This window comes from Prinia subflava, chromosome 2 (assembly GCF_021018805.1).
Source record: "Prinia subflava isolate CZ2003 ecotype Zambia chromosome 2, Cam_Psub_1.2, whole genome shotgun sequence".
Classification (NCBI taxonomy): domain Eukaryota; kingdom Metazoa; phylum Chordata; class Aves; order Passeriformes; family Cisticolidae; genus Prinia; species Prinia subflava.
Genome location: NC_086248.1, coordinates 3,505,337 through 3,520,609, shown reverse-complemented (window position 1 = coordinate 3,520,609; position 15,273 = coordinate 3,505,337).

Sequence of the window (15,273 nt, the reverse complement as noted above, 5' to 3'; positions counted from 1 at the left end):
ACCACAGATCCTGCTCTCTGCCTTTTGTCCCCATCCTAATTATTCTTTTCAGGTGAGCATTTAAACCTCTGGAGGTGATTGCAGGGAAGTGTGGTCACTCTGATTTTAACACAAAAATATTTCCCTTCCAAAAAAAATGCTGAGAGTGTTTCAAAAGTATTTTTCTCCTATGAAGCAAGATTACACTAAGCATTGAGATTTTGACAGAAGATGGAGAGGAAATGGTAGATAGTTTTAGAGGGAATTTTGATTTGTGTCTCGTAGGAGTCTGGTAAGGAGCAGAATGACAGGTTTGCTTGCAGCTTGCTTCTTTAACTCTGAGAAAACTGTACTTGTTTTCAAATTCCAACATCAGGAAAAAAAAGGTCAAGTGTTCAAGGCCAGGTTGGATGTGATTTGGATCAACCTGGTCTAGTGGAAAGTGTCCCTGCCCATGGGGGACATGAGGATCTTTAAGGTCCATTCCAACCCAAACTATTCTAGGACTCCGTGATTCTGTGACAAATCTTATTTGCCAGTCAAAAATTCTCTGCAAACTTTCACCCACACCAATGGATTCATTTCCAGTCTCCTGGAGACACTATTTTTTTGAAACCTCTGATGGAGAAGAGGTGAAAAGGCACACTTTGAACAACACCAGGGCTGGGACGATCCTGGCTGCACTGGCTGTGCCTCATGCCCCTGTTGCCAAAGCCCAGCTCCTCTGACCACTTTTTAGCAAAGAGCCCATCAGGATTTTGGACCAGCTCCCTCCTCCAGCTCCTCCTGAACCCCTCTGGCCATTAAAAGACAAAACTGCTGTACCTGTAGGAAGCGGCTTTATTCTGGAAACTATCGGTGGTTTGTTGGGTTTTTTTTCCCCCGCCAGGACTGAGTTCCAGCATCGGAAAAAAAGGGATAAAACGCCGAAAGGCGCGGACAGCTGAGGCGGTGTCACTCAACGCGGCGCTGCCAGCGGGGTGATTGAGGTGCACAGGAGGGACAGGGAAGGGCCGCGGGCTGTAAAGGACACGGGCAGGTGTGGGGACAGGGGCTGGGCGATACAAAAGGGCCGGGGGCAGCCGGGCAGGGCAGGGCGGGGAGCGGCGGGGACGGCAGCGGCAGCCCCGGGGCACGGCCGGGCACGGGGGATGCAGCGCGTTCTGCCACGGGAACGGCGATGGAAAAACTTCAGAGAGGGAGCGGAGAGGATGCTGAGGGGAGGCTGGGGGAGTGAGGCCAGGTGGTAAAAAACTGAGGGGAGGGAGGGGAATTTAACGTGGGAAAAGGGAAAAAAAGGAGGCATTGGTGTAGAGGCGCGTAGGAGAGGGGGGAATGCCCAAACCCACACTTACACACACACAGGGCAGCAGGATCAGCTGCTTCAAGAGGCTTTTTTGGGCAGCCCCATGCACAGGCTGCTTGCTGGAGAGCGTTTCTGACCACCCCAGCTCCTGCTTCCTTGGGGAAACCTTGGAAAGGATGAACCCCACCACTCAGTGGAGATGCCAGCCCAGATTACACCCCTGGGGTGCCACAGAGCCATGAAAGACCCAGGAGAGGAAGATGAAAGGACCAGCTGCTCCTTTGCTGAAGGTAATGTCTGCAATTTCCTTTTTTGTCTAATGTAACCCCTGCTGAGTGTGAGATTTACTGGCCTCACATCCAGGGCTGTGGCAAGCATCCTGAGGAACTCTGGGCAGGGTAAAAGATGCCATGGATGGCAAAGGGAAAGGAGGTGAGGTGATATCCTCATGGCTCAGCCCCAGACTCACCAGCAGATTCCCTGGACCAGAGCACTCTGCCTGGATGTGATCCATGGCAGTGGCACTGGAGCATCCTTTCAGAGTGGGTGTGTTCAGGCTCTCAGCTGTGGACAGACCAACCCCAGGGATGTGTTTGATTCTCAGGAGCATCCTCAAACCCGGGGTTTTGTTCTCCAGGACAGCAGGGTTGGTGTCTGGAGCCCTGTTGGTGAAGTCTCTCCTCTCACAACCCTTCAGGGACCCAGAGGGTTCAGGGACTGCTGGAGAGGGGCTGGGGGGGGGAATGACAATTTAATCCCTGGGAAGCTCTGCAATCTCAGATTCCTCCCAAGGAGCCTCCTTAGACAGCAAAGGGTGCCCAGGTGATGAACACCTTCCAAGAAAAAGTGACCTTCTGATTTTAATTCTCTCCTGGAAAGTGCCTCTCCACTAGTGCCTCCCTGTCACCATGCCCAGCTGTTAAACTATGTTATCCCCACACCATTTTTTGATTTATTTAATGCTCCAGAATCATGACTGGACAATGAGGTGGTTTCCCCATTTCACCAAGGAAAAATCAGGAGTACAGGCATCCACAGGTCCAAATCCATCCCCGGTACCCTCAGACCCTTCAGTGAGGAGTTTAAATGATGAGCACAGACAGCCCTGGCTCCTTCTGGAGTCAACAGAGAGAGGCAGCCCCCTCTGGACACACTCCTGGGCCCTGCCTGTGGGTCCTTGCTCTCCATGGGTGGCTGTTCCTCAGTTTCCCAGACTATTAGAATTACTGCTTAATTTAACTGGGAATGAATGGCTGACGCTGTTGGAGCCCAGTGTGGGTTTATCCTCCTCTTGTCTCAGCTCACTCCCTCATTTCCCTGTTTTGGATCATAAGTAGAGGAACTAGCAAAAAAGATAAATAAATAGAGTGAAAGGGCACTGTCCTCTTTCCCAAGGCTGTACAAGAGGCCTCCTGACCTCCAGAAACTCCAGCCTGGGGAAGGGTTTGAGACATGAGGAGACCCAAAATTCCCCAGGTCAACAGTCTTAGGTGCAGTAAAAAGACAAGGATGATTCTCCTCTTTTTCAAGCCAGTGGCAAAAATCCTACTGGGTTTCTTGACTGTAAATTGCAATGTTAAATTAATTTGCATTCATAGTATGGGGGAAAAGGGAAAATCAAAGAGCAAGGGAGGCCATGATGAATATATATGGGCATTTCTACAAGTACTCCAGTTTGTTCCAGGCAAATTATTGCACCTCCGTGCCTCAGTTTCCCCACCCAAAATCTGGGAATGTTGATGGGATTAGCTCAAGGGCCGTTACTCTTCTCATCTGCAAAGAATCAGACTGGTTAAATAAAACAAAATGGGGCTAAACCAGCTCAAAGATCTCAGTTTAAAATCACCAGATAAAACAGAAAATATAACTTAGAGAACTTTAATATTAATATCTTTTTACAGTGAAATAAAAATGTTAGAAAGTCTAACAAGGAGATGAGCAGGATGGGCATTACAAGGACTGCTGGTGATTCTGACACAGCCTTTCTAAACAGCCTTGGCCAACTCACTTATTTTCTTCTTCATGCCTCCCTTTTTTAAGGAATTAAATGCCAGCACCTGGGACTGGGTGATGTTTCAGAGGTGCTCACTGAGGCAGAGAGCTCATCACCACCATTTATGGAGCAAACTCAGTAAACTTTGAGACACTCCCATGAAACCCCACCAGAGTTTAAAAAAAAAAATAAAAAAAGCTCTTGAAACTTCTCCAAAACCCAAGGGCCTAAATATAGTCTCTGGTTAGATACAGACAATATTTTGCAGAGAGATGCAAACTTAATTTCTTGAGTTTTAAGCTTCCTGTAGGTTGTGGTTAAGACAGGGTTAAGATGAAACTCTTGCTTCAAAAATCTCCTCTCAGATAACTAATTTGTCTCACAAGGCTAAAATGTTAATCTGACTGACTTGTCCACAGAAAAGTTGCAAAAGAGACAAGAAAAGGCTGTATATGAGTTTTTGCCTCATGTGAGAAGGCTTTTGGTGCAGACAGGGGGACAAGGAGGTGGTTAATTCCAAGCATGAAATCGTTTGGGCTCAAATATTTCCTTTGGAGAAGGTCAGGGCATTAGGAATTGACTTTAAATCAATGGGATCATTCCTATTTATCCCTTCCCTTCTTTGCACTGCTGTCACATCCATGTACCTCTCTGTGCATGTGGGTGTAGGAAAACCAAAGGCTGAGCAGCCTCCCTCCTTCAGGGAGTACCAACTGCTCCCAGGAAAGCATTCATCCTGCAGTCCAGGGTGGGAAAAGAGACTTAACAGAGTGCCCAGCCTTGTGACTGCCTGAATCTGATACCCAGGGGTATCAGAAAGCCCATTTTGGGAGTGCCACCTCCCATCTCACACCAGGACAAACCCTCCCAGTCACAGGCACCCTTGGAGGACAGCTGCCCCAATTCTTTCCTCCTTCTCTTCCTCACACAGGCAGGGACAGATGTGGCTGTGGAACTGCCTCAGATGATTGGGTTACTCCAAGTGGCTCCAAAGGGCACGGAGTGTTGGCTCTTAGTTTGCATATCTGCTGTTCACAAGGAATATAATATTCCAGGGTGGGCAAAAAGAGAGATGCTGGCTGTAAATGGATGCATTTATGTCCTACTGACTTCCCTCTTTTCCTTCCTGGTTTTTATGGCCATTCCTGCCTATCTTTTGTAGTCAAATATCTGTCCCAGTCATCTCCTTAATTTCTAACTACTTAGCTGTAATTTCCAACTATTTAACTATAATTTCCTAATCTGAATTTCTTCATTCTGCCTGTTTTGAGTTTTACAAATCTTGGAATAGTGTGGTCTGAAAATCCAACCTGTGTGAGTCTTTACTGCAACAGTCCCAGCTGATTCCAGTCAATGTATTTAATACAAATCTTGCTCCAATTATGTTTTAACACCATCAATAAATTCCCATTTATACTAACATAAAATTTTAAAATCCTGGTCCACAAATTGGACCAGAATAAAGTACATAAAGAAGGAGTATTTGCCTACCTACATGCTGGGGATCAAGGATCTTTCAAGTAACAAAGTCTGTTTACTCATTAATCACTGTGAACCCATTTCCTATCCCAGAATTTCCACAGTACTTTGATACAGGCCTATGAGAAATTTAAGAAAATGTTACCAGTAAGCAGCTATAATGGCTTTAAACTGAGGGCTAACAAGGCTAACAAGAAATATCTCTTCATTCATTATTGTTGATAGCTCATGTAAACAGATTTATGCACTCAAAAGTCTGGTAATCCACAGCCTGTGTCAAGGCTTTCCTGAAATCTCTGGAAGTTTTACCCTGATGTCAGCAAGGCTCATCTTCCTCACCCCCTCTGAGTCAAAGACCTTCATCTAATAGGAAAATAAATATTATATTGAATTCTTAATCTCAAATTAAAATGTAGTTGAACGCTCCTATAACACTGATCTGACTTACATTAAAAACAAACAAAAAAAGGGGACTGTTTTGTGGATATTTTTAACACCTCTGTTGTCTTTGGTGTAAAAATCTGTAAACAATGGAAATTCAGACACCACTCCTGATTCTGGGAACTTTTAAACAATATAATTCCTTGGGTCACTGCATGACTCATCTCTTTCTGTAGAATTTGCATTCATTTGTTTGATCAGGTACTGAGGTTATTGAAATAATGGCTGTGTGAAATTCCCTGACATGAATTTCTCTAGAAGTCACAAAGAAAGTCTTCATCCAGCTTTGAGACAAACAAACAACTTCTCCCAAAAGCCATTCATCCCTTCACTGCAGTCAACAGGGATTCTTGTACTAGCAAATTCACTTAGAGCAGCATGTACAATATTAGAATCATGAAGCTTTTAAATTAAAATAAATTTGAGCCATTTGTACACGTTTCAGTCTTGAAATCCATTGCTCCAGCTGAGTACTAGGGCCAGCAATGCCATGGGACGGATTTCCATCCACCTAAACCTATTTGCAGACATCCTCACATCAGGTATTGACACAGGTTTGAACAGCTGGCAGGGGGAAATTACAAAGGCAGAGAAACTGAGGTGGTTGAGTGTGAGATGTGAAAAATCAGCAATGTCAGACATTGGGGGACACTGTAAAATTGGTGTTTCCTGAAGTAGCACCATGCAGGGGAGCACCTCTGTCACAGGGGAGGATGGAGAGCCCTGTAAGGATGGAGAGAGGCTCTGATTCAACTTCTCCACCACAATAAAATGCCTGGAGAGTGGAAGCAAAGCTGGGGAGGGGGAACCATGCTCCAGGGAGAGCTGGAGCCTCTGAGGAGTGTGTGCAGTGCTGCTCTGTGCTCTGGGGCCTGTGATGGGCCAGCAGACTCTTACCAGAGCCTGCTTCAAAGAGGATTTAAGTTTCCTTCAAATCTTGGGGTTATTCCCATCCTGATTTTAGTGCTTCTCCTCACCTGAGATCATTCCTTGGTCTTTTGGCTCTTTAGGAAGAGACAACATGAGAGAAAGGCTTATTTTGTTTTCCTGTCCTATATACTTGTGTAGATCGGTTGTGTATTAGAAGCTTGGGTATTCCCTCCCCTTTTCCATCCTCAGAGAGGGTTCCACTTAGAAATAAATCATCTTTATCTTCTCCATGAACAAATTGATTCCAACCAGTTGTTTTCCAAACATGGCCATGATTTTCACCATCAGCTTGGTCAAACTCCAGGAAACAGACCCCAAAAAACTGAGGGAACTCCATCCTTGGGGGGGATTCAAGCTCAACCAGACGTGGTGCTGAGCAACCTGATCTAAGCTGCTCCTGCTCTGAGCCCTCCAGACCCTTCTTACCCAAACCACTCTGCGTGTGACCCTTGGAGTTAAACTTAAACCAGCCAGGCCAGGTCCTGGTGAGCTGCTGTCTGGTTCTGAAGCACTGCCTGCTTGGCCAGGCAGCTCTCCAGGGCAGGGACCACATCCCTGTGTGTGTATGAGCAACTCCTCTGCTCAGGCAGGTCCTCCAGGTCCACCTCAATGAAAATAATAATGATAAAGTGAAAGGAAAGAAGAGTCTATCACCTCTCACTCATGTGACTTTTTTTTTTAAGCAAACTTTAATTTTTTGAGGATTTTAGGGCTGTCAAAACAAGTCCAGGACCTTCTCCAGCATGCACTCCCAGCCTTCAGCACTGTGCAGAGGCACACAGGCACTGGAAAAAAATGGAACCACCTGAAAATATCCCTCCAAAAGGGATTCTCCAGGGCACCAGGGAAGTTACAAGGGTTGTGCTGTCGCTGCTTTTCCAAGGAGGAAGCAGACTGCTGGCTGTGAAACACGTCTGGGGAGCAGCATCACCCCTTCAGGAGTGGAGGATGGAGAGCTGTCCTGCTGGCCAGAAGGCACAATCCAGACTTCTCTTATGAGATGACATGCTTCTTTATATCCCCATATGGATTAGGCTGCTATGGAATGTAAGGAAGTGTGTGGTTTCAGGGAGACATCACCCGTGTCCTCTGCTCCCAGCAGCTGCAAGGACTCCAAAGATTTCCTCTAACCTCATTTCACTCCAATTTGACTTTGTCAAATAGAGACAGGCAGTTTATATTCACTCTACAGTGCCCTCAGCACCCACCAAGGGCACATAGGGATCTGAACATTGAAAACTGCAAAATCTACAAGTTGCAAGCTCCAGAACCCATGCAAGTTTGATAATTAGGATATATTCTGTACATCTTTTGCTGGAAAAACATGGAGTAAGTAGACTATGGGTTTCACCTAATCCAAGTAATATTCACACTGTACTGAAAGTGCTTTTCAAGGGATTTCTGAAAATCACTACATCCCAGAGAGCATCAATAATTCATAGAGTCATAGAATGGTTTGGAGACATTAAAGCTCATCTAATTCCAACACCTTCCACTATCCCAGGTTGCTCCAAGCCCCATCCAGTCTGGCCTTGGGCACTGCCAGGGATCCAGGGGAAGCTACAGCTTCCCTGAGCAACCTGTGCCAGGGCCTCCCCATCCTCACAGCAAGGAATTTCTTCCCAATATCTAATCTAAATCTGCCTTATTTCACTTTGCCATCCATTCTCAGATGGTGGAAAATGCTTTGGATTAAGTGACACAGAGCAAGAATTTAAAAGCACTGGGTAGGATTGACTTCTGAGGAGCAAAACTGAGTATGATGCAGATGTCACGAAATTCTCCTCTTTACTCCCAGTCATTCACAAGAAGATCTTCTTCAATGGGATTAAAATGAATGCTACAGACACAGGAATTGCTGTAGTGGACTGTTGAAGGTTAATTTATTGCACTGGCTCAGTACAGTAGCAGGACAGGCTGCAGGAAGTCACCTCCTAATCAATATGACCCTTTGGAGCTAAGCAAGCACACAGCCTTGTCAAAAACAGTGAGATTTTTTTTCCTCAAATCTGTATTATCGTAACTCAGGACAATCCTGCCATGTCACAAATGTCCCTTCCTCCTCTGAGCACTGTTTGATACCTTGTTCTAATAACACTGTCGAGCAATGAGCTCAGTGTATTTTTCTTTTTTTTGCAAACAGTGGACCAGTTGCCTTTAACCCCTCTAGGACAGCCTGGAGATATCGTGGATGTCTCCAGGATATCCTCAAATCCTGTTTCATGGAGCTGAAGAGTTCAAAACGTTTCTCATACTTTTTTTACTTTCATTACTTTCTTCCACTTCAGGCCAAATATTCAAAACTCAAGGCAGTTTTCGGTCAGTTAATTTTCAGTCAGTTAATTAATTCATTTTAAGAAAGAATTTAAGAATTTTTTTTGAAGCAACTGTTCTTATCATTAAGGCCTAGGTCTGAAAGGCTTTCAGACCTTCTCTTCCCATGGGAAATTTTAGGAATTCCACCCCAAAATACCCTTAACAAAACTGATCTAGTTAGAAGCTTAAAAACCCATACGTATGTCTCAGTGATTAATGTTCACAACTTAATCATCCTCAAACTCCGGACTGGGAATGGCCCTTGACCAGTTTTAATAGCAAAGCTGAGCTTAGAAACATTTAGGGTCAGTCCCAGTTGACACAGGTCAAAACTGCCAGCAACTGTGCTAAACACAGCAGAAACCACTGAGTTCCTGTGCCTGCACCTCAGCCCTATAAAATGTACCAATATAGACCCTGAAACCAATGACATTTATGTTCCTCAGCCACCAAGATGCTTTGCAAAATTTCAGTCTGAATCAAAGCCAGGGCTGCTGCATCTGACCCAGGCCCTGTGGTCTCCTAGATGAAATTCAGGAAAGCCTTTGTCAAACCATTATTTCATCCTGTCCTTCTTGTGCAGAACCAGATCCTAGGTTATGATAATTCAGAAGAGAAATTGAGCAGAGGAAAATTATCCTTTTCTTCCTTCTGGGCTGCACCTGAGGAAGGATGGCCAGCAGGCCAAGGGAGGGGATTCTGCCCCTCTGCCCTGCTCCGGTGGGACCCCAACTGCAGAGCCACCTCCAGCCCTGGAGTCCAGCATCAGAAGGATGTGGAGCTGCTGGAGAGAGTCCAGAGGATGCCACGGAGATGCTCCAAAGGCTTCAGCTCCTCTGCTCTGAGCCAGGCTGGTAGAGCTGGGGGTGCTCACCTGGAGAAGAGAAGGATCCAGGGAGAGCTCAGAGCCCATTCCAGAGCCTAAAGGGGCTCCAGGAGAGCTGGAGAGGGACTGGGGACAAGGGATAGAGGGACAGGACACAGGGAATGGCTTCCCACTGCCAGAGGGCAGGGCTAGATGGGATATTGGGAAGGAATTCCTGGCTGTGAGAGTGGTGAGGCCCTGGCACAGGGTGCCCAGAGAAGCTGTGGCTGCCCCTGGATCCCTGGGAGTGTCCAAGGCCAGGCTGGATGGGGCTTGGAGCAACCTGGGATAGAGGAAAATGTCTCTGCCATGGCAGGGGGGTTGGAATTGAATGGTCCCTAGTGTTCCTTCTAACACAAACAATTCCATGGTTCCAATCATAAAAACTAGACAAGACAAAAAGGCACCTGATGGAATGAGCGGGCCGGGGTGTGAATCCTGACCTGTGCTCCCTCCCTGACTTTGCTGATCAGCCCACTGCCCATGGCTCAGACCCAACACTTCCTTTCTGCACCTGCTGGTCTCTTCCTCTCTATGGTGATGGAAACCTGCTGCAGACTGTGGCACTGTGGACTTTATTTGGGTGCCACAAAGGATGCCCCCAGTGCCCTTGGAGACAGCCCAAGAATGGTTTCCAATGGCTCTGTTCAGCTCTGTGCTGTGCCACACCTGCACACCACATGTGGCTGTCCCAGACAAACCTGTGTCTCCCTGGATGGTGCCAGATGCCCCCGTGTTGGCAAATGAAGCCGAACTTCTGGCTGGCCAGCTGAGCCTGTCCCTGGCCTTGTGTGACTGCATCAGTCTGGGGTTTAACCCTGCAGTGGAATCCCATCCCTTATTTACTTTCTGCAGCTGTTCCCAGCCTGTTCTGCAGGAGCCTGGGATCAGCAGTGGCTGTTCCTGCACAGCACAGGCCAGGATTGAGTTACAGGCACACACACACTGGCAAGGACACAGGAGAAGAAATAACCTAGACACAGGGCTAGGGTTTGGAAAAACTTATAGCCTGTCTGGAGGGCCAAGGCCACTGTCTTAACCCTGTTCTTCCTTTCATCCTCTGGTTGTGTATCCACACCTAGACCATGACAGAAGGCAAAAAATTCTAATTCTTCCTAAATTTTGTCAAGTCTGCATCATTCCAGTGCTGGTGGGGCAGAGTATGAAGTGAATGTTATAACTAGAAGATTGCAGGACGTGTTTCTTTGGCAGTAAAATAGACATTTCCATATGGAATATCAAATTTAAGTTGTTGATGCTTCCCTTGCTAATGAATACCCCAATGAACAAAGAGAAAGTGTGAAGCAAACACAGGAGTCCAGAGGTTGCTCCAATTAATATTCCTCCCAACACTGATCAGTGAGAAAACAAAAGGGAATAAAACAAAAAGAAGAGAAAAAGAGGGGAAACTCCCTCCTAATTAAAATGTTTTTCAGAGAAAAACGTATCAAGTCACTTGGACTTGATGATCTTAGAAGCCTTTTCTGACCTTAATGATCCAACAACTCTAGGTCCTGGAAAACCACATGCACATGGAAAGGGGCCTATGCACAGGGTTGGAAAAATGTTGCTTTTGTCCTGTTTGGAAGCTGCCCCGTGCCCTGCTGCTCGTGGTCTCTGGCAGCTGTCTCCTTGCTGAGACTCCAGGTACAGCTGGAGGGCTCAGGGTGGCTCTGAAAAGCGATGCCTGAGTGACAACTGGCAGGTGACTTCCCTTCAATGGACAAAGGAGGGGTCTATCCTCCCTCCCACTTCTCCTTTTCTTCACTATTAAAAAAAAAAATAAAATAATAAAAAGAAAGAGAGGGAAAACAGGAAAAGAAAAAGAAGCAGGGAGGAAAGAGCTGTATGAAGGTGCCTCCATGCAAGGCAGTTGGAACAAGATGATCTTTCAGGTCCCTCCCAACACAAACCATTCCATGATTCTATGGAGAATGGTGAGGCCTCCTAAGGAAGTGCCATGAGTGCTGCAGCACCCTCCTCTCCCTCTGAGCAGAGGTGAGCCCCCGTGCCCCTGTCTCACGTGTCCCATTCCCGTTGCAGGTCCGGAGCGGCGGAGCCGAGCGCGCGCTGTGGCCCGGAGCTATGCTCTGCTCTGGCTGGTCAAACGGAACCAAGCCCGTCTTCCTCGGAGGTTTGGTCCCCTTCAACCAGCTACAGCAGTGTGGAAAGCACCAAGCCAGCAAGGTTTGCCTCCCTCTGCCTCGGCTCAGCCCCACCAGCCCTTCCTCCCGGATGGACCCGCGACTGCTCCGAACGTCTCCAGAGGAGATGAGGCACCTGGAAAGGTTTGGGATAGGCTTTGGTTTTCATAGGCATCGCTGCAAGCAGGGCTACTCCAGCGTTTCCTTCATCCCTGGAAGTGTTCCAGGCCAGGTTGGATGGCGGGGGAGTGACCTGGTCTAGTGGAAGGTGTCCCTGCCCACAGCAGGAAGGTTGGAACGAGATGAGCTTTAAGGTCCCTTCCAAACCAAACCATTCCATCATTGCCAGAGGCTCAGAATGTCACACACAAAGCTGTTAGCTCTGAAACATTCAGCAGATTTCCAAGTCAATGTGGATCTGCAGAGCCACAACCATGTTTATTTCCCTTCCCTATCAAACTTGCATCCACACCCTGCCTTTTGCTGAGAGCTGCCAGTCCAAGTAATCTGTGATCAAATTATTAAAAAAAAAAATCATAAAGAACATGGGCAGCATATCCTTGAAAATTCTCTGTGTCCAAGTGTCTTTCTTACTTATTTAATGCAAAAGGGAGCTATAAATAATCCTAATCTGCACAGCAAAGGTTTTTGACATCAGTTATCCCACACTCACTGAGCCACAACACACAAACACACCAGATCAGACATCTCCATGAGAGGTATCTTCTGAATCTTCCCACCCACACCACCCTGCAGATAATGAAGATAAACAGCCAATCAACTTGAAAATGTCTTTGCTGACTTGTTCTCTGAGCCAGGCAATGAATTCAGATGTCTGACTTCAGACATTCAGCTCAACTGGTTGTTCCCAATCTTCACCCCACCAAAAAAAAATTGCAAAGCTGTTAATAAATAAATGAACAAATGTATATCAAAATGAGTTCTTTGTGTGCATCATCCATGATGCTTTATTTTTTGCTGGAGGGATGGGGAGGAAAAAGCATGGATGCAGCAGGATGAGGAGTGGCACCAGTCTGCTTCGAAGCATTTTGGATCTCTGTCAAGGACAGAAAATGCACATCTTCCCAGATGAAAGGGAACACAACTTCATTTTTTTCAGCAACGTCATTTGGAAAACCCACACACACAAAAGGCTCCTGAGTCTAGAAGGTTTAGTAAATTCAGGTCAAAAGAGAAACTATTCCAAGAGTGGTGAGGCCCTGGCACAGGTTGCCCAGAGAAGCTGTGGCTGCCCCTGGATCCCTGGAAGTGTCCAAGGTAGGTTGGACAGGGTCTGAGGAATCTGGAATAGTGGGAGGTGTCTCTGTCCATGGCAGGGGGGTGGAATGAGATGGGCTTGAAGGTCCCTTCCAATCCCAAACCATTTCATTTCTATTCCTTTTCACTCCAGACACACAATTAATTCATCCTGGGCAAGGCCTATGTCATCCCTGACATTCCATGGATCCTAATCCCCAAGATGCCCCATTTCACAGTCCCAAATCCCTGGGGATTTCTGAGCATTTGATGTGAACTGTTCTCAGTTTTACCTGGGAATGAGTCAAAAGGGGATTTTTAACACCTCATATTTCCCTGCACGTCCCCTCCACACAACCTGGGCTTGCTCAGCACCATATCCATGCAAAGGCCACTTGCAGGGCACAGCACTGGGCTGTGGATCCCCTGAGCCTCCCAAGGGTGGGCAGAGCAAGCCTCAAAACTAAAAGAAAACCCTGGAGAACCAGGACATAATTGGAAACAGTCATACAGCTTAAAAAGTAAAAGAGATTTCAACCAACTGTCCTGCCGAGTACCCCAGAGAAATTTTGTCAAAAATGTGAGTGGGAGAAAAGTACCTTTGTCTATTTGTTCAATAACATGAGGAAAATCAAATGTGCAAAATGGCAGAAATTAAAATTTAGCTTCTTGATGTGATATTCCCTCTTGGTAACATCTCGGTGAACATCCCTCTTGGTTCCTCCCCGTCTTCTGTTCCTTCTGAATTTCAGCAATTATTAAACCCAGATATTCCAACCAGAGATTTCTTACACTGCCATAAATGAGAAATATTAGAAAACACCAACAACTATTAAAAGGAAAGGTCTTTTGAATACTCAAAGCTCATAATTACGTTTGATGATGATCTGGAATGAACCATCGTGCATCAATAAGGACCAAAATCCAGTTTCTTTACTTGTTCAATTACCTTATAGAAAGAACAAAAAAATGTTTTGTTTTCTGGTGAATTTATGAACCATTTTGGTCCACCAAGAATGTTTTGGAAAGCAAGAAATAGCACAGAATGTTGAAATTACCATGGCTCAGCTTTCTCTGACGTGGAATGAGCATAAAAGATGATCTCATTCCTTCCTCTGCCAAGCTCTGTAAGACAAGAGCATCCATAGGATTTAGTCCTGGCACAGCAGGAATGAAGGGGAGTGTAGACAGCAGCATTTTCATATGTCACACTCAGTGATTGTTTATCACCTTCTCTCATTTCCCTTCATCACTGCTAATGTGATTTTTTCACTGATTAATTGAAAAAACCACACTCTTCCATTGAATTTATCAGCCAGATAATTATGAGATAACTAGCATCAAAAACTACTAAATTCAGGAAAGAAATAATTCTTAGAAATGATCAAGTTCCTCTCTCTTCAGAAAGAACAAAAATTGATCCAATTTCTGTCTACTTGAGCCATAAAGTCCAAACCACTTTGGAAAGAGTCTTCAGCAATTCTGCACTGAGCAAAGCCCCTGCTCACAGTAAATAAAAACAAGGGTGCAAATCAAATCCACCTTCAGAACGTTCTGCAGAGTATTTATGGGTGTGAAATAAAGTGCAATTTTATTGGGCATTAATTGCCACGACTGTCAGTTTTCAGGAGGCACTGCATTCATCCCTGAAGCCAGGTTTCCTCTTTTGAAATAAACACATATGCCTGTGTATTTACATTGAAAAGATTCAAAATGGAAGAACTTCTGTAAACTTGATATAATCCACTTCATTATTTCAGTCTTTCAAAAGCAGATACTGGCCACACAAGATATTTTGGGCATCATTATCAAGGAGGATCTCTGGTGACTGCTGGGCACCCTAAGAGCAACACTGTTCTTCCCTCTCTCTTCATAATAATTTCCAGAGATGACCAAGACCCACTTCTTGACCCACTACCATTTATCTGCTCTTCCACCAGCTATATCCAGCTTCTCTCAGGGTATGAGACCATTTAATCCAGTTTAAAACCTCATTTATCCTCCCCTGAAGGAACAAAGGTGTCCTGTAAACATGCAGAAAGCCTCTGCCAGTCTTCCCTTTGCTGCAAAAAAAGAAAGAAAATAGGACAGACAAGCATTCACCCTGATTTTCATTCTGATTAGCATTCACCCCATCACCTGATTAACTTTGCCTGATGCAACTTTATATGGTAAAGCCCTGCTTGAATCCTTTGCAAACCAATTTCAGGCTGGGATGACAAGACATCTGGGTACTTTGCCTGACGTGTTTCTCACACAAGCTGCTTATCAGCCATCAGATGCTGTGCACCACAGAAGCCCTGTGATATTTGGTATCTCCTCACTGCTGCTGTGCCAGGGGAACCACCTGGGCACCAGGGGAGGCAGCAGAGCTGAGGGCACTGGGGGTGTGTCTCTGGAGGGGTGGCACAAAGGTTTTTACAGGCTTTGGATGCTGTAGGTGTGGGAAGCAGCAAGAGGATTTCTCTGTGATGGAAGTGTAGGCATGTTTCATTTTAGCATTTCAGTCTTCACAGTAAAAAAATATAAAGGGAAATAAAAAAAAAAAAAAAAAAAAAAAAAC